The sequence below is a fragment of the Phascolarctos cinereus genome, unplaced genomic scaffold (genome assembly GCF_003287225.1).
Source record: "Phascolarctos cinereus isolate Bilbo 61053 unplaced genomic scaffold, phaCin_HiC Scaffold_726;HRSCAF=1367, whole genome shotgun sequence".
NCBI classification, from domain to species: domain Eukaryota; kingdom Metazoa; phylum Chordata; class Mammalia; order Diprotodontia; family Phascolarctidae; genus Phascolarctos; species Phascolarctos cinereus.
In genome coordinates this window covers 218,416,039-218,440,751 of record NW_027556098.1, presented here as the reverse complement: position 1 = coordinate 218,440,751, position 24,713 = coordinate 218,416,039, and the positions used below count along the sequence as shown (strand labels likewise).

The 24,713-nt window shown below is 38.1% G+C and overlaps 1 protein-coding gene across 1 annotated transcript in view; it reads left to right on the top strand.

The window, feature by feature from the left end:
* MYO3B (myosin IIIB) overlaps positions 1-24,713 on the top strand; it is a 632,072-nt gene that overhangs the window by 572,134 nt on the left and 35,225 nt on the right. The window lies entirely within an intron of this gene.

Genomic DNA, 24,713 nt, shown 5'->3' with positions numbered 1-24,713 from the left:
CTTATAAGACATAGCAGAGTATCAGGCCTGGAGTCAGGAATTTAGAAGACCTAAGTTCAAATACAGCCTTAGATATTTACTAGCTGTGTGACCCTGGACAAGTCACTTAACCCTGTTGCCCTCAGGGACAGAAAGTATTTAGGAATCTGATAATTTTTCTTGATAATTAAGCCTAAGTATAAAGGGCAGCTAGGTGGTACAGTAGATAGAAGACTGGGCTTAGAATCAGGAAAACTCTTCTTCGTGAATTCAAATCCAGCCTCAGACACTAGCTAGGAGACCCTGGGCAAGTCATTTAACCCTGTTCGCCTCAGTTTCCTCAACTATAAAATGAGCTGGAGAAGGAAATGACAAACCACTCCAGTATCTCTGCCAAGAAAACCCCAAATGGGGGTCACAAAGAGTCAGACATGATGGAAAAAAAGACTGAAAAGACACATCATACTATTCATTCATGTTAGTCAAATAAAATTCCCAGACCTTTGACATATGACCAGCTAAGTCAAATCTCTTCTGCACTTTTGCAATTAATCACTTTAACACCAAGTGTATGATTTTTACATTTATCTTTGTCAAGTTTTGTCTTATTTAGCTTTGTCCCACCATGAGTTTTCCATTAATTCTAGCAGCTTCTTGGCTTGTCCTTCATAATCTGCCTGACTATAGTCACATCCATGCCAGATACAGGTGAATTTGGAGCAACATTCCTTAGCCTGCTGAGGTCATTTTGAATCTTATTCTTTCATTTAGTTATACTTCCAGTTTGGTTTGACTTGCAAATATGATAAACGTGTCATCAATATCTTTCTATAACTTGCTAATAAAATGTTGATAGGACAGGTCCATGAATGTATAAGTATTATGTTTGTTGCATAACGAATAATCCTTTCTTTGCTGTATACATATCATGAAATTGCCTTTCATTTTAGGTTATATTACACTCTTCCTCCCCCCCCCCCGCCGCCACGCATTCTTTGTGTTAGTCACCTCCATTTTCTCTTTCGTGATTCAATGAGGCAAAATAAAATTAAATCATTCCAGTGCATTTACCAATTCTTAGAAACTGAAACTTTCTCTTTAATCCTAAAAAACAATGGAAGGAAATCTTAAGCAATTGAAAGATTTCCCCGTCCCTTCAGCCATCCCGTCGTTGCTGATGTCCTTTTGACTTCATTGTGGCTTAGCTCACTTGATCTTCCTACTTATCTTTACAACCTCTCCTCAGATAACACTAGAGAAGCAGTCTGTGTCAATAACTTTTCAGCTTCAAATGCTGCTCCTACTTAAGAACTGACCTTCAACTCCAAATTTCTAGAAGAAATACCCTCTGCACTGTGCTATCCATTAGTGACAGCTCATTTTTACATGGAGAGACTTGAACTCACAGAGCAACATCAATAACTTATGTCACAAGACTCATAAACTGCATGTAAAATATTTTTGCTACAGATCACTGCCATTTTTAGCCATTCATAAATTTTCAGATTTCTCCCCCGAAATATACCAAAAAATGTTGCATTTTTTGAGTTTACCTTTCCCAGACATAAAAAGGGTAAATCAGATGACAGGTCGGAGCTACAGACTGTCTACACTCACAACCCAACATAGCTTTATGTGAATAATAGTCTTACTGAGAGTTAACAATTTAGTTTGTTACTCAAAACAAAGCAAACAAGCAAAAAGAAACAAAAACAAAAACAAAAAATAATCTCGGAAGATATTAATGTAGTGGCTACACATCACAGAATCCAAACTTCACAGAACAAATTCCCTTCATAAAAGGATTTGTTCTGTAAAACTTTGACTCAGTCAAAAGGCCACACCCAAGGACATAGAAGGCCACATGTGGGCTCGAGGCCACAGATTCCCTACCCCTGGAGCCCATATAAAGACTATGGGGGTCCTTATCCCACTTCCACTCATCGTGATGAGTTGGGTCTCAAGAGGGCTGACTAGCTACTTCCCCTCTTCATTGTTCTAGGTCTATCCCTGTGGAGCAATGAGGTTTTCTCTAATCTTATCAGCTTGAGTTCACTTTTTCCAATGTGCTCTCTGTAATATCAATCACCATTTACAGTTTATATCTCCCATATATAATTAATTAACTCATGAATAGTGCTCCAATATCAATTTGCTCCATTAACATCAATTCTCTTTTACAAAGGGATATTTACAGAGATGACATAGCAGGAACATTGGTTATGTTTTATAACACTCTACCCTAATGAGAGTGAACTCAAACTTGAAGCAATGTGTCTTAATTAACGGATAACCAGCTAGGACATAGCACCTCGATGCTGGTTCCACAGCTGGACTGTGTTCTTGCAGATTGGTTCTGCAATAGGTCCTACCTTATGCTCTGTGCGAGGCTTGGCTGCTGGCACACTGGGGTGTGGCCTTCAATTCCTGAACCTCTGATGGCTGACTCTTTTGACCTTTAGAAGTTCACAAGGCATAACTGTCTCTAATACTTCCTCACCTAAAAGCATGAGAGAATAACACACCGGAGACAGAAGCAACAGCAGGGTCATATGTTCTTGAGCCCTGGCTTGGCTTGGCTTCTCACTCTGAAGTGGAGAGCAGAGCCCTCCATTACACACGCCCAGAATCAGGCTCACCTCAGTCCAAGAGGACAGTTGCATCCGTCAGAGCACACTGTTGGATAATCCTGAGGATTAAGTTCTCATTGACTTGTTTCTCTTTAAATTCACATATAACCAGAAGGATAAAAAGACTCAAGGTCTTTCTCTCCACCCAGAGGCTTATAGCATTTCATCCTCCTTACTAAAACACAGCTAGGGAAAGAGAGGAATTGGTCACAGTTAGGGACCTTTGAATGCACACTTAGTTTCCCTTAGCAGCCAATTAAAAGTTCCCTCTTGGTCACACAATGAGCTAATAGGAAATAGTCATAAAATATCTGCACATACTCTGAAATGGACAATGAAACCCTCTATTACACATGCCCAGAATCATACTCACCACAGTCCATGAGGGGAATTGCATCAGGCAAAGAAAGCATACTGTGGATGCCTCTGAGGACTAGACTTTCATTGACTTGTCTCCCTTTACATTCATATGTAACCAAGAGTACAGAATGTGGAAACTAACAATATTAATAAATTAAATTAATAGACACTTGTCAACTGTGAGGTAATCCTGTTGACCATGTTTTGATGGGATGGCGGAGGATCTATGGAGGAAGACAGGAGCAAAGACAATAAAAAAATAATACCAACCTCTGCATTGGACATACTTGGAAATCAATTCAACTCAACAGATTTCTAAGTACTTATGCAATCTAGCATGTTATGGACCCCCTTGTGGAGTGTTTTTAGGAGGACAAGAATTACATGAGATGAGAATGCATCACTAAGTTGCAACCTACACTAACAAAGGTATGCCCATTTTAATCAGAGATCTACATATTTATAAAACATGTAGTATAACCATTTCCCAATTGATAAGTGGTCAAAGTATACAAACAGACAATTTTTTTAAGAAATAAATTGAAGATATCAATAGCAATCACATGTGAAAAGCACTCCACATTATCAACAGAGAAGTGTGCACTAAGGCAGCTTTGAGCTTCCACTTTATATCCATCAGATTGGCAAAGTTGATCCCCAGTAGAGAAATGACAGATATTTGTGTGACCATGGTAAAACAGGCATCCCATGAGTGTCAAAGGGAAGTTAAATACGATGCCAAGATTTTGAAGATAGGTGACTGGGAAAATCATAGTGTCATCTGTAGACAAGAGGGAATTGGAAGGAGAGATGGGCTCGAGGAAGATTTTATTTTTGAACCTGTTCAGTTTGAGGGGCCATTGGAGTCCTGGCAAAAATGTCTAGGAGGTAGTTGGGAATTCCTTGCTATTATGCTCAGAGGATTCAATGATCATGTTCTTTTTAAAAAGATATTTATTCTATTTTTAATTTATGAAATAAAACTAGCATTTCTGTAACATAGAATAATAAAAATATGATTGCACGTGAAACTGCAAACCTGTTATGTGCAACTTGATATTCATTTTAAATATGTAATAAAACTTTCATGTGGGGAAAACAAAAACACAGGCACCCCACTGTTGATGGAGCTGTGAATGGGTACCGATAGTCATTCTGGAAAGTGATTTGGGACAATGTCCCAAAAGTTATTAAACTGTACATACCCTTAACCCAGCAATGCTCCTACTAACTAGGTCTAAGGTTACCTCAGAAAGATCAAGAAAAGAGTAACGGTATCTATACGTACAAAAATATTTATAATAGCTGTTTTGTGGAAGAAGTAACTGGAAACTAAGGGGATGTCCATCTGTTGGGGAATGACTGAATTAATTATGACATGTAAATTCATTATGCCCTAAGAAGTAATAAAGGGATAGTTTCAGAGAAAACTGAGAAAATTTGTATGAACCGGGAATGGCTATGGAAGACCAGAGCAAGAGATATGGACAACAGAATCAAAGTTCTTTTCTAGTCCAGTCCCTTCACCTTTAAAATGAAAGGAGATTATATTTGATTTTAAAGTCCCTTTTAGCATTAACTTTAAGTCCTTAAATGTACATTAGATTCTTAAATCTAGAACTGGAAGGGACCTCAGGGGCCATCTAGTAAAGTGAGCAGAACCAGAAGAAAAATTTTTAGAATAACAAGAATGTAAAGACAAACAACTTTGTAAGACTTCAGAACTCTGATCAAAGCAATGACTAGCCATGATTCCAGAAAGCCAGCAATGAAGAATATTACTTACCTCCTGACAGGAAGGTAATGGACTCAAGGTGCCGAATGAAACATACATTTTTTAATATGGCCAACACAGAAATTTGTTTTGCTTGACTGTGTATTTGTTACAAGCATTTTTTCCAGTTGTTGAAAGAAGAGGAAAGAAGTGCTTGCTTGTTAAGTGAAAAAAAAAAAGTAAAGCCATTTAAAATAAATATGAAGAGCATGCTCAGTGCTAAGGATACAAAGATGAGAAACAGCATAGTTCCTGCCTTCCAGTTGTTAATAAACCAATAAAAGTAGGGGAAAAGTAACAGAGTACCAGAACAAGAGAAATGGAGAGCAGGATCAGAGGTCCTTTCAGGGTTCCTTCCAACATCAACTATAGGCTTTTAATTGTTCATTAAGTTCATTAATCTAGAGCTGAAAGAGACCTCAGAGGCCATCTAGTCTAACTCCCCTTGTTTTATGGGTTGGGAAACTGTGACTCAAAGAAATTAAGTGATTTGCCCCCAAATCACAAAGGGAGTAAGTGTCAAAGGTGAGATTTGAGCCAGGTCTTCAAACTCCAGAGCCAATGTTCTTTCCACAATACTCTGACTTCCCAGGCTAACTCTCCCAGTTCTGGAGCAACTACACAAACTACTTTTAGATAGTTCTAATTATTAGGGAGCTTTTTGTTGTTCTGAACTGAAATCTGCCTCTCTGCAGTCTCCACCCAGTGTTCTGCCCTTTAAGCTAAGTAAAATGAGTTTAATCCTTCTTCCAGTGTCTGCTTTCACAACTGTTGGTCAGAATTGGGTCAAGAAAGTCCATTCCCCTCATCATTTACTCCTTTTTAATTCAGTTTTATTTTCTTTTCAGTTCCAAACTCTTTCCTTCCTTTTCTCCCACCTATTGATATAGCAAGAAAACTAAAACCATTACAAATATTTATAGATATGTAAAACAAATTTCCATGTTATCCATGTTCTGAGAAAAAGAAAGAAATAGAAGACAATAAGTTTCACTCTTCACCCTAAATCTATGCACTCTATATCTGGAAAAGGATAGCTTGTTTCATCATGAGTTCTTTAGAACTGTGATTGGCCATTGTATTGATCAGAGTTACTAAGTCCTCCAGAGTTGATTATCTTTACAAGATTGTTCTTACTATATAAATTGTCCGCCTGGCTCTACTCAATTCATTTTGCATCAGTTCATACAAGTCTTCTCAGTTTTCTCTGAAACCATCCTTTTCAACATTTCTTCCAGTACAATAATATTCTATCACCATCATAAACCACAACAGGTTCAGCCATTCCCCAATTAATGAGTATCCCCTCAGTCTCTATTACTTAACTACCACAAAAAGAGCTACTACAAATATTTTTGTATAAGTACTCCATCTTTTGATGGATGAACTTATCTGCAAGACAAGTGAAGAATATCCTAGCTTCTCTGCTTTTAGCAGAGATATTTCCAGCATATGTCCAAATAATAGAAGTTCTTCATCACCACTGTATCCTGCCTTGGTTTGACTGAGGCAACACCCATTCAGTGATTAAGTTTAGGTAAGAAATGAGGCAAGGAATGGCCTCTTTTACCTAGTTTAAAATAAATCAATCTGGGAGGGTAAGACCCTTGGGGTATCTTGGCAAAACAGAAGCAATTGCTATTTATACTCACTTTCAGTCAAACTGAGACCTGGGAAAGACATTAGCTTAAAAATGCCAAGGTCTCTCACTGCATCAGGGGCCATCTCCAGTTGTTCTAATTTATATCTTGCCACTGGACCCAGATGTCTCCAGAGAAGAGAATGAGGCTGGTGACTCTGCACAGCCCTCCCTCACTTAAATCCAATTCACTTGTGAGTCATGACATCACCTTCCTCTTTGAGCCACGGTCCTCTATGAGCACAAAGGATAAAAAACAATCCTGCGTTGGTGCCAAATCTATGATCTGCTTTTAGAACTCAGCATTCGATTTCTCCCTTGGGCTGAGCAGTGTTTCATATACTACCACCACAGTAACACTTCAGCTTATCTCACCATCTACCCTCACCTAAATACTTTCTACCACACTGACACTTCTGGTTAGTAGATTCCCACACAGTAGTATTCCCTTTTGCCTGTACTTTCATATCATGAAAAGAGTTTGGACTCAGCTAAAAATAGGATCACTTTGAATTCATCTAACCATTCGCCCTAAAACATTGTCTTTTAGTATTGTTTTTCATGTACTTGCTTGAGGGAAAAGCCCTCTTACTTCTCCTTTCTCCCTTCTCTCCCTTCTCTTTTATTTCTCCTCAAACCTCGCCTCCTCTTTTTCTCATCCCTAGAACTGAGAATATGTATAGGCAATTACTTGAAATACAACACACTGAGTAACTTTTTAAAAATTGTTTTTTATAGATATACTTTTTTTTTCAATTCAACAAACATTTATTTAGTAGTCACCATGCACAAAGTACTATGTTGGGCTCTTGGGATAGAAAGAAAAACAAGCATCCTACTAGGGGGAGGGGAGAAGGATTCAAAATGTATATAGATAAATTAAGTACAAAGTATATACAGAGTAATGCAAGTAAATTTAAGAGGTAGTGGTTACTAAATGGGGTGAGGGAAGGGGAAACATGAATCAAGAAAAGCCTCACGTAGGTGGTAAAGTTGCACATTTATGACACAAAAAATATTCTCACTCTATTGTGAGTAACTATTTTATCATATGTTAATGCAAAGCCTCAAAGCTTCCAGTTATGTCATTATGAACACAAAAAGATAAACAAAAGTAAAACACAAGTTTTCAACTTTATCTAGGCATACAAATGCCTTGACTCTGTCCATGCCCCTCCCTTTTCTTACTGGTCACCTTTACCATCTCCCTTTCCTCTATCGTTGACTCTACTGAGAGAAGGTCATGGAGTCGATAATACCTATACTAGGATTCAGTAGACAAACCCTTACTAAAAATGGCAGCGCTTTAGATAGAAGCTGGTTGATCAATTATCAAGGATGTTATAGGAGAAATTCCTGCATGGGATAATAAGTTGGCCTGAATGACCTAAGAAGTCCCTTCCAGCTCTCAAAGAGTTTTGAAGAGAAGACATATAAATAAGAAGGTATAACTAATAATATTGATCAATATATGAGAAGTACCAAAAAATGTATGTAGATAATAAGTAGTATAGGATTTGAGCAAAAAGAAGAAAGATTGATCTAGGAGATGCTCCAGGAAAGCATCAAGGAAGATGTGGGGTGTGAGTGGAGCCTTGAAAGATAGACAAGATTTGGATAGGTAGAGATAAAAAGGCAGTTCATTTCAAGCAAGGGAGCAACATGCAAAAAGTCCCTAAAAGGAAAAGCTTGGTTGGTGAGTAGGCCAATGCTTTGGGCCAGGTCTGACTTAAGCCATTCTGGTGGTTTAGGTTCCGGATTGGTACCAAATGAGACGCTTATTGACCATCTAACAATTAATAAAAATTTTAACTACAGCTGGGAAAGAAAGGTTCAGCAAAGATACAGCACTGATTTCATCTGGGCACAGCTTACCTACCTCTGCATTTGCCCTGCTGGTGCACCCATCAGAAGCATGGGTCAAGCCTGATGAACATTATATTATATTCCTGTTTCCTTGTTCTTTTGTACTTGTGAGCAGGAAGCTATGTCACCAATTTGAGTCTTAATCCCCTTGGACCAGTTAATCTTAGAGGATGGTTTTGTTACCTTTTAAGGGACAACTAGCCTACTTTGTATGGAGGAGATGTAGCTCCTATGACAACCAGAAGGTTTGGGAGAGAAAGAATAGGCCAGAGCCAAATTGTGAAGGATCTTGAACTCCGGACATTTGAGTCTTTTTTCAGTCATGTCCAGAAAGGATAATGCCATATACTAGCAGCCAGTTATTTTCCAGTCTCTTCTAAGAAGGATACTTCAGTTATTAAATTAGGAAATATCTTTGTATATCTCTCTAAATATAGATATAGATATACATTAGCACATTTATTAAAAACCTGTGGTGTGCTAAGTGCTATGGATATGACAGAAGTGACCCAGTCCCTGCCTTTTTATTTTGGCTGGAGGAAACGTGTACATATATAGGCATATGTATAATATAAATAAAATAAGTACAAGATAATTTGGAGGGCAGTTCACTAGCAACTGTGACGATCAGGAAAAGATTCATATAGAACGTGGTGTTTGAGCTGAGCCTCGAAGGAAAAGAATGATAAGATGCAAGAATTAGGAGGAAATGCATTGTAGGCATGAGGATATCACCAATGCAAAGGTCTGGAGAAGGTAAATGGAGTACTGTATATGAGAAAGAACATTTCAGCTGGATTGTAGACTGTGTGAAGGAGCATAATAGATAATGCCTGGAAACGTATATTGGATCCAGGTTTTAAAGGACTTCAATTGTGAAATGGAGTTTATATTTTGTCCTTTAGGTAATGGAGAATCACTAGGGACTTGTTGAGAGATTTGTGGAAATAGGAATGACAAGGCTTGTCAGACATAGCTAAGTGTGGTGAGTGAGAGGGAGGAGTTGCAACCACAGTTCCAAACCTTGGTGACTGGAAAGGTGGTGGTGCCCTCCACTGAAATAGTAATGTTCAGAAGAAGGATGAATTTTGGGGGAAGGATGAGTTTGGTATCAGATGTGTTGAGTTTGAGATGCCTAGAGATCATCCAGTAGACAGAGATACAGGTCTGGAGCTCAAGATAGAGACTAGGGCTGGATACAGAGATCTGGCAGTCTTCTGCTTAGGGGTGATAATTAAACCCATGGGAGCTGATGGGATCACCAAGTGAAAGAGTATATAGAGAGAAGAAAACAGGGCCAGGACAGAGAGTTGGGGTATACCTTCAGTTAGGGGCCATGATATAAATGAGGATACATCAAAGGAGATTGAGAAGGAGCAGTAAGACAGATAGAAGATCCAAGAAAGAATAATATCATGACAACAGGAATGGGAGGAAAGGGGAGAAGGCAACAAAAAAATTATTGTTCAGGAGTACCTGAGTTCAAATCCAGCCTCAGACCAAAACACTTGACACTTACTAGCTGTGTGACCCTGGGCAAGTCACTTAACCCCAATTGCCTAAAAATTTACAAAAAAAAAATTTAATTATTGTTCTTTTCCTTCTGATTCCATATTTGATTTAGCTTTCTATTCTGAGTCTATGACAGTGTTATTTCCTTCAGGGTGAATGTTCCTAGAAGGCAAGGCCAAATCTATTTCAAATTTATCTCTGTCTAGTACAATGCCATGTACATAGCAGAGTTAATAATTGTGTTTTCCAGTTCTAAAGCACTTTGTAAATTGAGAAGTTTATAAATACAATGTGATGATGATAAGTGAGGAGTAATCTGAACTATGTAAGAGAAGAAAGAGCAAGAAGAGAGGTTTTGTGTTAAGAAAGAGAGAAATGTTGCAGAAACAGAGAGGAGGGGGAACAAAACCTAGATTTTGGAGATGCTGCTAGAGCAATAATAGCCTTGTATATTTAGGACAATGGATGGCATCTAAGCTATTATTCAAATGCAGGAAAGTTCCTAGTCACTTTGGATTGAATAGAGTGAAAAAGATAATGAAGTTATTTAAAGTAAGCTTGCAAAGGTAGGGGCCCAAGCTACTTTGAAGGAAGAAAATGTTAGTTAACTCCAGGAGAACTACACTTACGTTACATCAAAGTATGGGAATGGGGAAGGATGAGCAGAGGAAAGAGGGAAAATTAAGAGATAATTCAGAATATATGTGAAATATTATCTGTGTAATATTCCCTGCCTCTTGAATCTTGCTTCCCACTCCATCCTTACATGTATATTTTATAATAATCATTTTGTGGAAACAATTGTTCTCCAATGAAAGCAACCAGTTAATGGAAAAAGAAGTGTCAATTATGCATTGGCAATTATTTTTCTCAGTGGTGAGAGAAAAATTGGAGAAAATAAAATGGAAACTATGTGAGTGAACTCAGGAGAAGTTACTTATTGGTAAATGACAATAGGAGCAAAACCTAAGAAATTAAAACTCCAAAATGTTTTCAAGTATCCAAAGGGAACAGTATCCTGTTATAAGATAATTATATTATTTCTGCTGTGTCTAAGAAAACAATTGTATACGTGCATGTGTATGAAAAGCCGAAAGTATAGAATGTGAAATCTTGAAGGACCTTGGAGCTTATAGGAGTTAGAGCTGGAGATAATTTATTCCATTTTGTAAATGAGGAAACTGATGTCCATAGAGGTGATGCTATTTGCCCAAGTTCATGACTGGTAAGTGGCATCCTGAAATGCCAGTTGAATAACATTTCCTTGCTGTTGCTGCAAAAATATCTTTGCATGTGGGCAGAAAGAGCACTGGGGATGCTTGAAAACAATTCTTCCCTAACACAGCCTAAAACAATGCCTAATTTTAAAAATATATATATTATTTTTACTTGGCATTGGGATGTGTTTTAGTTCTTATAGTTGAATATGGGCATAACATGTTCTGAGAACACAGAGGACTTCTGACTAAATTAATCAATCAAGAGCTACGTGTTGATTAGAGCAGATGCTCCAAATGGATTTATTGATTAAAGCATAAGCTCCACATGGATATGCAATATAAAAATAAAAGTTCATTTCATAAAAGCATCTGGGAAGGGTGAAAGGAGGCACCTTTCACAATTATGGCTAAGGAAAGAATGCTTAAATAAGGGACAGAGAAAATCATAAAAGACAAAGTAAATCATTTCTTTCAAATGAGATTTAACATCTTTTTCATGATCAAAATCAATGCAGCTAAAAATAGGAAGAGAAATTGTCAAGAGGGAAAAATATTTGCATGAAATATCACAAACCATTTCCCAACACACTATTAGTCAAAGCATATTAACAGATAGTTTTCAAAAAATGAATTGCAAACCATTACACCTATTTGGAAAATTGCTCCAAATCACTAATAATAACAGAAAAGAAAAGACAATTTTGAAGTTTCACATCAGATACATCAAACTGCCAAAAATGAAAAGAGACAGAAATAATGCTAGGTGAAGTAGGGCTGTGGGAAAACAGATACACTAATAATCAGTTGGTGGATCTGTGAATTGGTCCAATCATACTAGAAAACAATTTGGAATTATGTGAGAAAAGTCATTAAACTCTTCCTGCCTTTTGACCCGTAGCCTCACTACTTGGCATATACCCCAAGAAAGAAAAAAGCAGAAATAAAGGCCACGTCTACTTAAATGTTTCAAATATTCATAGCTGCGTTTTTTAATATACTAGGAAAAACTTGGAAACAAAATGGATGCCCATCAATTGGGATTGGCTGAACAGACTGTTCTATTATGCATATAAATTTAGTGAAAGCTATTATACCATAACAAATAACAAATAGTCATAATAACATGGAAAGACTTGTATGGACTTATGGAGAATGAAGTAAACAGAGCCAGGAGAACAATATCGACTATAATGATGTAAAGATAAACATTAAAACAAGGCTGATAACTGAGTAACTGTAATAAGAAATTTTGAACCAAGATACCCTAGAAATGACTGTGATATAAAAACAAAAGGCATCAACAAAATTATTTTAGAAGCCCAGATATTTACTGAGTATCCACTAAATGCTCTGTGCAAGACATGGGGAGTTATCACCTGGAATGCTTTAACTGGACTACCCTGTCCTCAGGAAGCTTAGGTAGAGACATTGTTCAGTCATGTCTGACTCTCTGTGACTCCGTGGACGATACTGTCCATGGGGTATTCTTGGCAATTCTTGGAGTGGTTTGACATTTCCTTCTCCAGTGGATTAAGGCAATCAGAGGCTAAATGACTTGCCATGGGTCACACAGCTAATAAGTGTTTGAGGCCAGATTTGAACTCAGGTCTTTCTGACTCCAGGCCCAACATTCTATCCACTGAACTATCTAGTTGCCTCTAAGGTAAAGGCAAGAACTAAATAACAAGAAAAAAAATCCAATATCAAAGCTGTTTAGAGACAGTGTTTTACGTAATTAACTGATGGATGAAAATAGGTTATAAAAGTATTATGCCTTTAGAGATGGGTGAGATCACAACATGGCACTAGGTTTTGTTAAGAAAGTTGGGCATTTCAAACCCAGCCTCAGACACTTAACACTTACTAGCTGTGTGACCCTGGGCAAGTCACTTAACCCCATTGCCTCAGCAAAAAAAAAAAAAAAGTTGGGCATGAGGCGGGGAGGGAGGTCAGCTTGAAGACCATGTAGGATTTGGATGAGGAGGAGGAATCATTAGAAGATGGAGGCAGAAAGAAAGAGACTACACTATATGTAATCACTTTGGTCAGTAGTGGTAGACAAGGTAAGAAAGGTAAGTTGGAGCACTGGAGCAGAATGGAAAATGTTTGAATATTACATAAAGATTTTTCAATTTAGCTTTTGGACTAATGCAGTGCTAGGAGAGATGGGGTGTTGGTTTCCAGGGTAGGGGTTGGAAAGGGAAGTGGGTATAAAGATAAAGTCTGTCAGAAGCTGGGACACTATCTTGCTTCCTCATCTTGCTTCTCTGTTTGCTCCTTATTCTGTGCTCTCTAGTATCAGCGTATGCTAAACACCAGCCTAAATAGAGCTGACCTCCCTCCCCACATACACACACATCTCTTGTTTTCTCTCAATTTTGAGTATTCTCTGGGAAAGAAAGTATTTAGGAATCTGATCATTTTTCTTGGTAACTGAGCCCAAGTAGAAAGGGCAGCTACGTGGAGTGAGTAGAGCACTAGCCTTAGAATCAAGAAGACTCATTCTCGTGAGTTCAAATCTGGCTTTAGATACTTACTAGCTGTGTGACCTTAGGCAAGTCACTTAACCCCATTTGCCTCAATTCACTCATCTGTAAAATGAGCTGGAGAAGGAAATGGAAAACCACTACAGTGTCTTTGCAAGAAAAATGCCAAAAATGGAGTCACAAAGAGTCTGACACAACTGAAAATGACTGAATGAAAACAACAACAAATAAGGCATGGTGATAGAATGTCTGTGAATGCTTCAAATCAAGAAGCAAGTTACCTATTATACATTATCATGCCTTTTAGAAATAGGCTATCCATCATCTTGCATGTGGAGATTGAGCTTCATTATACTCGGATAGAAGTCTAACTGTGCTATCATCCATAGCATCATAGCTTTGCATCACAGAATCTAAAGGCTGAAAGAGACCCAAAAGTCCATCAAGTCCAGCTTATAGCTGACCAAGAATATTGTCTACATCCCCAGTTAAGTCATCCAGCTCTGTTTGAAAATATGCAGTGAGGGAGAACATTCAACTCATGAGAGTTCTAATGCTCGGCAGATAAATCATGATGAGGAACTTGGGTAAGGAAGTGTTGCTCAGCTGACCCAACTTGAGGCGTTCTCAATTGCCCATCTTTGTTGGTGACCCTTCTCTGCTATGGCTTGAGCATCTCCTTGCTTCCCACCTGGTGGGAAGCTTCCCACTGCTTTGTGACTTCTCTAATTTCTTCTTCTTGCCCCTGGGTTGGTTATTTTCTCTCTGGTCTCCTTTACAGCTTCCTGTTATGTGTTATTTACCTCCCCATTAGATTGTAAGCTCCTGGAGGGCAGGGACTGTCTTTCTTTTTCATATTTGTATCCCCAGGGCTTAGCCCTTAATAAATGTTTGTTGGCTGACTAATTCTTAGGAAGTTTCTCTTTACTTCAAGCTGAATTCTACTCTCTGCCACTGCCACATGTAACTCCTGGTTTTCTGCCCTCTAGGGCCAAATAGAATAAGTCTGATCCATATCCTTCAAATATCTAAAAACAACTATGATACCTACCACCCCTACATCTTTTCTACTCCAAATTTAATACAAGTTCCTTCAGCCAATCCTTATGTGGCATGTTCATCAGAGACGTGCTGGTATTTAACAACCGACTCTTGGGGGAGGAAAGTGTCTGTGATGTAGTTTTAAGTTTAATCTGCATTATCAATATTTTCCTCATCACTTTCTTAAGCCTAGACAATCAGCAAAACAATAAATCAAGCATTCATTTGTAGCATCTGCTGATTTCCAAAGTATGAATGTTCACACTGAGAATTTAACAATCAGCTTTCACAAACCTGTATGAGCTAGCTCTAGCATATCTCCATGTGTTTTCTGATTCTTTTAGCATACAGATTGCCTTCTTATGGATGTGCTATTCTAGCTTGTCTATGTCACTCCTAAAATGGGATTAAACTCAGGATTAAACACCATGCCCCACCTAGATGCATCTAACCAGGGCAGAGTATCTTAGAACTATTACTTCCCTCATGACTGACACTATGGTTCTCGCCAGAACCTAAGTGGTGTGGTGAACAGAGCATTGGACCTGGAGTCAGGAGGACCTGAGTGTAAAGACCTTTACTAGACCCAGACCTAGACCTCTACTAGCTATGTGATTCTGACCAAACCATTTAACCTCTCTGTGCCTCAGTTTCCTTGTTTGTAATATGATTATAATAATAGCATCTACCTCCTAGGGTTGTTGTGAATATAAGGTGAAATAATATTTTTAAAGTGCTAGTTATAATGACAATTAATAATAATATTTAGCACTTACCTAGCTGTTTAATGTTCACAAGGTACATGTTAACTCAGGTCTTCCTGGTTCCAGATCCAGCACTCTGGCTGCCTTTCTGCAAGTCACATCCATGTCTTGTTGTCTTGTGCGATTCTTCTTCTTGTCTTCCCATCCATTCCATGTACAGAGGACCTACCCATTATGCGGGAGGGCTTTCTCTTAAGTTTTATTTTATTTGTTTGCATTTTACATTTCATAGAGACCAGTGTAAGACTCAAGCTGTCTAGTGGCTATCCTTCCTTCTTTTTTTCTTTTTTTGTGAGGAAGTTGGGGTTAAATGACTTGCCCAGGGTCACACAGCTAGTGAGTGTTATGTGTCTGAAACTGGATTTGAACTCAGATCCTCCTGACTCCAGAGCTGGTGCTCTACCCATTCCACCACCTACCTGCCCTTACCCGTCCTTCTTGCTACATATCTGACCCACCTCTTTTGACAGTCATTTCATTTCCTTGGTGACACCTTATAGCACTTCTCGAATGAAGGTCCTCGATGAAAATTAGTTGGTAGAGCAGGGGTGTCTCAATCTCAGGGTGCCTTCATGTGGATACCCATTTGGCTTCAGCCTTAATGCAACTCAGAGTTCCTGTACTCAAGCAATCCATCCACATCAGCCTCCATTAGAAGAGAGGATTGTAGGCATGGGTCTCCAGGCTCTTTAAAAGATCACATCTGCCAGTTCTTTCAGCACCTTAGGATGAAGCTCACCCAGGCCTAATAACTTAAGTTCACTGTGCTTGATGCCTAATCATTTTATTACCCTGAGTTTCCATTCTCTGTTAACCAGTTTGATTCTACCTTTTTTTTTTCTTTTTTAAAAATTTATTTTTTTTATTTTCAACATTCACTTCCATAAGGTTTTGAGTTTTAAATTTTCTCCCTCCCATTTCTCCCCCTACCCCACCCCAAGATGGCGTACAATCCGATATATGCTCTACATATACATTTGCGTTAAGCATATTTTCCCATTAGTCATGATGGAAAGAACAATTAGAACTAACGGATTCTATCTTTTGTAATATTAAGATAATTCATATTCTTGGAGGAGAACATAGAAGGAAAAAGTTGCATAGTTCGGGATTTTCATGACCTCCTGTTATCGTTAGTCCATTTACCTTAGACCTCCTTTGATCATTCTCTTTGTCCTCAAGAAAGTTTTTAAAAAGGAACAACCTCCCCCCCCCCCGCTTTTTTTTTTTGTGGAAAGAGCACTAAACATCTAGACTCTGTTTGGTTAAGTCTCTTACTCTCTCTGAGCCTCACAGTTTCCTCATCTATATAATGAGGGAATCTCAGGACTTTGGAGTCATACGGCCTAGAATTCCACCTCATCTCTGCCTCCTGCCTTCCCTGGCCTCCTTCAAGTCCCAGCTAAAATCTCACCTTCCCCCTGCATGTTGTGCCTTCCCTCTGTTGATTATCTCCAATTGGTTCTACATATATCGTGTTTGTTCATACAAAGTCATTTGCACGGCGGCTCCCTTCCTAGATCACGAGCTCCTCAAAGGCAGGTGTATTTTACCTTTCTTCGTATCCTCAGCCCTCAGCACCAGTTCCTAGTGCATAGTAGGTACTTAATAAAGATGTATTGATTGACTTATCATAAATCAAGAGCTGGATGGGAATGGAGAAGTGATCTTATGCAACTCCATCATTTTACAAATGAAGAAGGGAAGGGAAAGGAATAAGTATTTACATGATAGTTGCTATGTGGAAGGCACTGTGCTAAGCACTTTTTACAAATATTACCTTATTTGGTTCTCATAACAACCCTGTGAAGTAGGGGTAGTTGTGGGAAACTAAGGCAAACAGGTTAAATGACTTGCTGTCGGTCATATAACTACTAAGTGTCTCAGGCTGGATTTGAACTCAGTACTTGCTGCCTCTAAGCCTAGCATTTTATCTACTGTGATACATAGCTGCCTCTTAATGAATATATCAAGGCCCAAAAAAGTTAAATGATTTGTCCACAGTCATGCAGCTTGTAAGTGAACTGAGCTGGTATTCAAACTCAGATTGTATGATTCTAAATTCAAGATGCTTTCTCCCACTCATCAATGCCCCCTATATCCTCCTCCCTTATTGGAACAGATAATCTCTAAAGTCCCTTTCAGGTCTAAAATTATATGGTCTACACAAAATTTAATTTTGAATGTAATGAGAATCATATTTAACTGAATAAAAACCTTTATATTATAGAAGTACTTTATTTCTTTTTTTTCTTTTTTGTTATATTTTAAGTTCCAAACTGTCTCCCCTCCCTCCCTCCCCAAACTAGAGAAAGGCCACCATTTCACACATGCATGCACGCATGTGCACACACATATGTGTATGTGTGTGTGTGTTGTGTGTATATAAAACCACACTATGCATGCTCCTGTTTATCAGTTTTTTCTCTGGAGATGGATAGTATTCTCCTTCACAGGTCCTTTGTAGTTTATTTGAGTTTTTATAATACTCCATAACTTAGTCATTCACAGTTATTCTTCAAACAGTATTGCTGTTACTGTATACCATGTTCTCTCGGTTCTGTCATGTTACTCATTAGTTCATGCAAGTCTTTCCGTGTTTTTCTAAAATCTATTATAGAAGTATTATAGATAATCCCTTTCTCCCTCCTACGGTAAATGTGTAGACTTTTGTTATTTTTCCATAAAAACAAAGCAAATGTACCACCCTGAGGATTGTATAGCCAAGAGGAAAAACAACAACTCTGCAGTTTCAAACATCCAGAGTACCAGGGAATCCTTAGGCATAAAACATTGGAAAGGGAAGGAAATAATTTATAATAGAAACACGTCACTCAGACCAGCATATTGTAAGTGCCAGTTGATCAAGTTATGTCATGGCAATTTAAGTGTGTAATTCTTTTCTAGGGGTGGGGTGGGGGAGGGGAGGAAGGGGTTGGAGAAGAGTTGGATTAAAAATTCTCCTGTTACATTATAGTTTATGCGCAATCTGTCAGCAGGCACTGGTTCTCTAAGGAGACTAGCACATCACTAGTACGTTTATAGAAACCAGATTCAGTATATCTTAGACAGTAATTGATTCAACTACAACCTGTATTTAATGATCTTTTACTATTCTTCAGCTGTCCAGACCAATGCTGTATCTTCTTGACTTCAAAACACCTGGATGAATAGTAAAATCATTCATTTCTCCAAATAAAGACATGACTGACATTGAGTGAACTGAGAATCCAGGCTAAATTTTTCACTTCTGATCTAGATGTTTTGCTATCACTTCCAAAGAGAAGTCCAAAAATGATTAAAATTGCGGTGTAAAATGGATACAGTAAAAGCTTGTTAATTTGGACTCTTCTTCAGAATTTGCAATAATTTGGATAAGGGCTGTGTGATTTTTATTGAAGAAAAATTGGTCATTCTATGAATTTCCAAAGTCTTACTAATGAGAGAGGCAGTATGGCACATAGATAAGGGCTGGACTTCAAGGCAGTTAAGACCTTGGTTTAAGTCCTGCTCTGCTCCTTCCTTCCACCCCAGAGGGCAAATTACTTAACCTTTCAATTTCTTAAACAACTGCCTAAACTTGTAAATTGAGGAAAAGTTCATTATCTGCAGGGTAGCAAGAGTTTCCTTATGTTCCATATATTCCACATGTTCCTTATGCCAATGAAGTCTTTGGTCCAGCCTCATGAAAATTCATTCATATATCAGTATAATATCCATTTCAAATCAAGGGCTCAAGAAATTAAGAGCACCTTCAATGTTCCTTTAATTTATGAATCTATCCATAGTAGTCAGAGACTATAGTAATCTACTTTTTGATAAACCCAAAGACTCCAGCTTCTGGGATTAGACCTCACTATTTGAAAAAAAATTACTGGGAAAACCAGAAAATAGTATGGCAGGAACTAGGCATAGGCCAACATCTTATACCCTATACCAAGATAAAGTCAAAATGGGTAATGATTTATACATAAAGGGTGATACTATAAACAAATTAGGAGAGCAAGGAAATGTTTACCTGTCAGACCTATGGAGAATGGAAGAATTTATAACCAAGCAAGAGATAGAGAACATTATGAAATGCAAAAGAGTTCATTTTGATTACATCAAATTAAATAGGTTTTGCACAAACAAAGCCAATGCAACCAAGATTAGAAGGGAAGCAAAAAGTTGCGAAATAATTTTTACAGCCAGTATCTCTAATAAAGGTCTCATCTCCAAAATATATAGAGAACTGAGTCAAATTTATAAGAATACAAGTCATTCCCCAATTGATATATGGTCAAAAGATATCATCAGGCAGTTTTCAGATGAAGAAATTAAAGCTATCTACAGTAATATGAAAAATGCTCTAAATCACTAGTGATTAGAGAAATGCAAATTAAAACAACTATGAGGTATCACACCACACCTATCAGATTGGCTAATATGACAAAACAGGAAAATGATAAATGTTGAAGAAGATGTGGGAAAACTGGAACACTAATGCATTGTTTGTGGAGTTCTGAATTGATCCAACCATTCTGGAGAGCAATTTGGTAACAATACCCAAAGGGCTATAAAACTGTGCAAACCCTTTAATCCAGCAATACCACTTCTAGGTCTGTATCCCAAAGAGATCATAAAAATGGGCAAAGGATCCGTGTATACAAAAATGTTTATAGCAGCTCTTTTTGTGGTAACTAAGAATTGGAAATTGAAGGCATACCCATCAATTGGGGAATGGCTGAACAAGTTGTGATATATGAATATAATAGAATACACAAGAAATAATGAGCAGGTGGACCAGAAAAACCTGAAAAGACTTGCATGAACTGATGCTGAATAAAGTGAATGGAGCCAGGAAAACATTGTACATAATAACAGCAATATTGTGTGATGACCAGCTTTGATAGACCTAGCTCTTTTCAGCAATGCAGTGATCTAAGACAATTCCAAAAGACTCGTGATGGAAAATTCTATCCACATCCAGAGAAAGAACTCTGGAGTCTGAATGAAGATCAAAACATACTATTTTTCCTTTTTTTTTTTTCATTCTTTTCTGTCTCATAGTTTTTCCCTTTGGTTCTAATTCTTCTTTACAACATGACTAATGTGGAAATATGTTTAATATGATTATACATGTATGGCCTATATCACATTGCATGCTGTGGGAGGGGGCGATGGGAAAGAGGGGGGAAAATTTAAAACTCAAAAATCTTATAAAATGTTGAAAATTAAAAGTAAATAAATAAATGAATATTTTTAAAAAGAATTTTTTCTAAATTTATGAGTCTATCAGTTAATTCTTGTAGGTTAAAGGTCAAGATAATTTCTATAATTGAGGTCTAATGCAAATGATAGTTTTTTTCATTAACTGACCTCATTTAGTTTTTACTCTTCATTTACATCTTAGCCTGTAATTTGTATTATATGTACAAACTGCAGTAAAAAGTTATTTCTTTGAAAATATCCTATAGTTCCAACTTTTCACAAAATCAGACTGGTCCTCCCTCTGTCCCATCTAATTTTAATCCTAACCTTCTCTCCCTCCTTATATATGAACATATAGGACAGGAATACATATATTGCCTTCTACTAAAGCATAGGTCTGATCATGTCATCCCTGTACTTAGCAAACACCAGTGATTCTCTGTTGCCTCTGGGATCAAATATAAAGTCCTCTGACATTTAAATCTCTTTACAACCCAGCTTTCCCTACCTTTACAGCCTTCCGGTGTTCAAGGAGGACTATTACAGCCTTCTGCATGGGGTGTTCAGGGAGGATTGGCACCTCTGGTATAAGGGCTTGCCAAGCCCTTTTCAAGGCTGCTCATGCACCTTTGGGGTCCACCTGTCACCCATTTGTCATCTGTGGCTCCAAAAAGCTGTAGCATGTGCAGCAGCCACACCTGGATAAAACTGGTCTTGGCAGACAGGCTACCCAGGTTGAGGTTATCTGAAGGGCCACAAACCCATCGTGAGTTAAGAGGGTATCTAACCCAGGCACGTGAAGACTTCCCCACATGACATGGGCAGATGAGAACAGTTTGTTCCAACAGCCAAGAAGGCAGCTAAAGAAAGTACTGTGGAGGGCTCAGACCTTGGTCAGACATTGGCTTTGGTCTTGTCATTGGACTTTGATGATTCTTGGAAGAGAGAGAGTGAGGCTGATGACTTTGTGCAACTCTGCCTCACTTAAATCTAACTCACTTACAAGTCAAGAAATTATCCATGAAATTACTGGTCCTCCTTGAAAATGAAGGACCACCACCAACAGCTTTCTGACACCTTATTCCCCTCGGTTCACTATAATCCACTTCTTTTGGCTTAGTTGCTCTTCCTCACACACATAGCACTCCGTCTCTGGCCTACATGCCTGAGCCGCTCTCCCTCCTCACCTACATCTTTTAGAATCCTTGGCTTCCTTCATGAGTCAGCTCAAATGCCACCTTCTACAGGAGGCTGTTCCCATTTTCCCCAATTTCTAGTGACTTCATCTCAAAAATTACCTTCTGTGTTTCTTGTATATTCCTATTTGTTTACATGTTGTATCCTCCATTAGAATATAAGCTCCTTAAGGATAGTCAATCAAGTAGCATTTATTAAGTGCCTACTATGTGCCAGGCACTGTGCTAAGGTCTGGGGAGGGCTTGTATTTCTCTTTCTTTATACCTCCAAAGCTTAGTACAGTACCTGGCATATTGTTGTTAATGTTCAGTTGTTGGGTTGTGTCCAACTCTCCATGACCCCATGGACCATATAGTCCATGGGGGTTTTCTTGACAAAGATACTAAAGTGGTTTGTCATTTCCTTCTCCATTGGTTAAGTGACTTGCCCAGAGTCACACAGCTAGTAAGTATCTGACACTGCATTTGAACTCAGGTCTTCCTGACTCCAGGACCAGCACTCTATCCATTGAGCCACCTAGCTGCCCCCAACCTGACATACAATAGACACTTAATAACTGCTTGTTACCTGACTTACTGAATATTCTTCCCCGATTCTACATTAGTGACATTTAACTATTAGAATATGATATGTAGTTGTATGGATACCCCATAGAACTTAGCTATCAGTACACATATCTTAGACAGAAACAGCCAGTGGACAGAGAGCTGAGCCCAGAATTTAAAAAGAAGTGAAAAGTACATTAGATTGTCTTCGGGAAATTGCACTTTCTTTTCATGATCCCAAGCTTCTTTCTAAAGCAAAGGTCCATCTTCTTATTACTGGTATTCTTCCAGTGATATTTCATGGCTACAAGCGATGGAATAACAGAGTTTCCAAAGAATTGAAGCCAAGAATCACCCAAAAGGCAAGTAAGAGAGGGAATGTGGGTACAAACAGGCTTCAACATATTGAGGAGTTATAAAGATAAAAACATTTAAGTGCTTACTGTATTCCCAGCACTGGTGATACAAATAAAAAAGCAAAACAGTCCCTGCTCTCAAGAAGCTCAGATTGTCATGTGGGAGAGGACATTTCTAAGAGGTTTTAATTGCTAGGTAGATGCAAAGTCCAGTGGTCCTTACAGTCCAGTGCAAAGCAGATGGTAATGCAGCTTCTTTTCATCTCATTTCCATTGATTAAAAACCATATCCTTCTCTGATTTTGACATATTTGACAAAGCCAAGAACTTGGTGGTGAAAACTTCCTTTTCCAGGTCTTTAAGTAGCTATGGCTGCTAAGGAGACAAGGGATACAGCCCCTACTGAAATAGTCGACCAGTCACTTCTCCACAAGCATTACTTCCTTGGACAATGCCTGAAAGGACACTGTGCTGGAAGCAAGGCCAAGAGGCATTAACATTTACAAGACTTTTCAGCTGACCTCCTTGGCAACAGCAGCTGGTTGGTTGGTGGTAATGGGGATGGTGGGCCTCTTCTTCTACATAATTTGCTCCCCTTGATAATGGCTGCAGAAGCACTATAGACAATGCTATAGAAACAAGATCAGAAAAAAAATGGGTCAATGACATAGAGAGTGAGAGATGACCATCAGGCATCTACCTCCCCTGGTATCTATACATTGCCAAGCAAACAAGAAGATCCCCAGCATGTTAGATGGACCCTGGTAGTATATTTATAGAAGGACATGGACCAGAATTGTTACAGAGGGTGGACAGATAATGGAATTGGGATTATCATGGGAGAGAATACCCACACGAATAAGCTCACAGATCTGCTGGAGTCTGATTTTATAAAAAATCATTGCAGAATGTTTTCTAAAATACCTATTTTAGTATAGAGTGTACATAAAGAAACAGTGAAAAGTAAGATGAGGTCAGGTAATGAAAAATAATTTGCATTTAGAACTTATTATATAATTATAAAACCTATTCCTTTACCACACAAGAATATCTCTGAATTCAGAAATTAAAGTTGGAGTCTCTAATTCCTCAAGCCCTTGATTTGAAAAAGATACAGATATTTGAATGGGTTTCCCTCATTCTTGAGTAAGTCTGAAAATTCACAAAAAGAGATTTAGATGTATACTTTTCCAACAAAAATAACTTAGTGTGCTAGCATATTCCTAAGACCTTACCCCAAAACCTGAAGATGAAAGCAATGATTTTAGTCTCCGGTGATAACCTATGTTCCATTTAGCTTCCTCAGTGTTCTTTTCTAACTTTAAAGAGGTCAAAAAAAAAAGTTTTCCTATCACCTTAGAGACCTTTTCATTAGCATTTTTTTTTCATTAGTATTTTTTTGTAACATTCACTCTTCAGAGCTAGGACTCTGTTTATCCCATTTTCCACAAGAGTCTATAATTTTCCACAGATTTCTATACAGAAATAAGTACAACTTCCCTGCCCAACCCACAATCTTCACTGTAACTAGAGTTAGAAAAAAAGTTAGTCCTGTATTGTCATCTAGTTTGATTACCTCATGGTTAATTAGCTAACATTCCTAAAGTGCTTTGAAGATGAAAGTCACCCTAAAAGTGCTAAGAATTGTTAAGTATTATTAAAAGAAAACATAAAATCGATCCATTGTTAACATTAATTTGTACTTTATCATGTCTTACTATCTTCTCCTTGACATTTAACATTTGTCTGTGGAACCTCATAAAGTGGTGGGAGTTCCTATGTCTATTTCAGTTGTGATATACATACACTAACCTCATATTACCATTTGGCTAAATTTACTCAATGAAAGATGGAAACTGGAGACAGCAACATATTGACTGTCCAAAGGTAGCCATACTTTGTGGTAATTGGACAACTAACTAGTTAAGTGAACACACATCTGCATTCCAGATCTGCAGTAGGAAGTGGAGCTGAAAGGGTTTTATCATTTGGAGTTGGAGTTCTTAACATGAGGTCCATGAACTTGTCTTTTAAATATGTTGATAACTGTATTTCAACATAATTGGGTTTTGTGTAACTCTGTGCCTTTATACATTTAAAAACATTCTACGGAGTCCAGAGGCTTCACCAGATTGTCAAAGGGGCCCATGC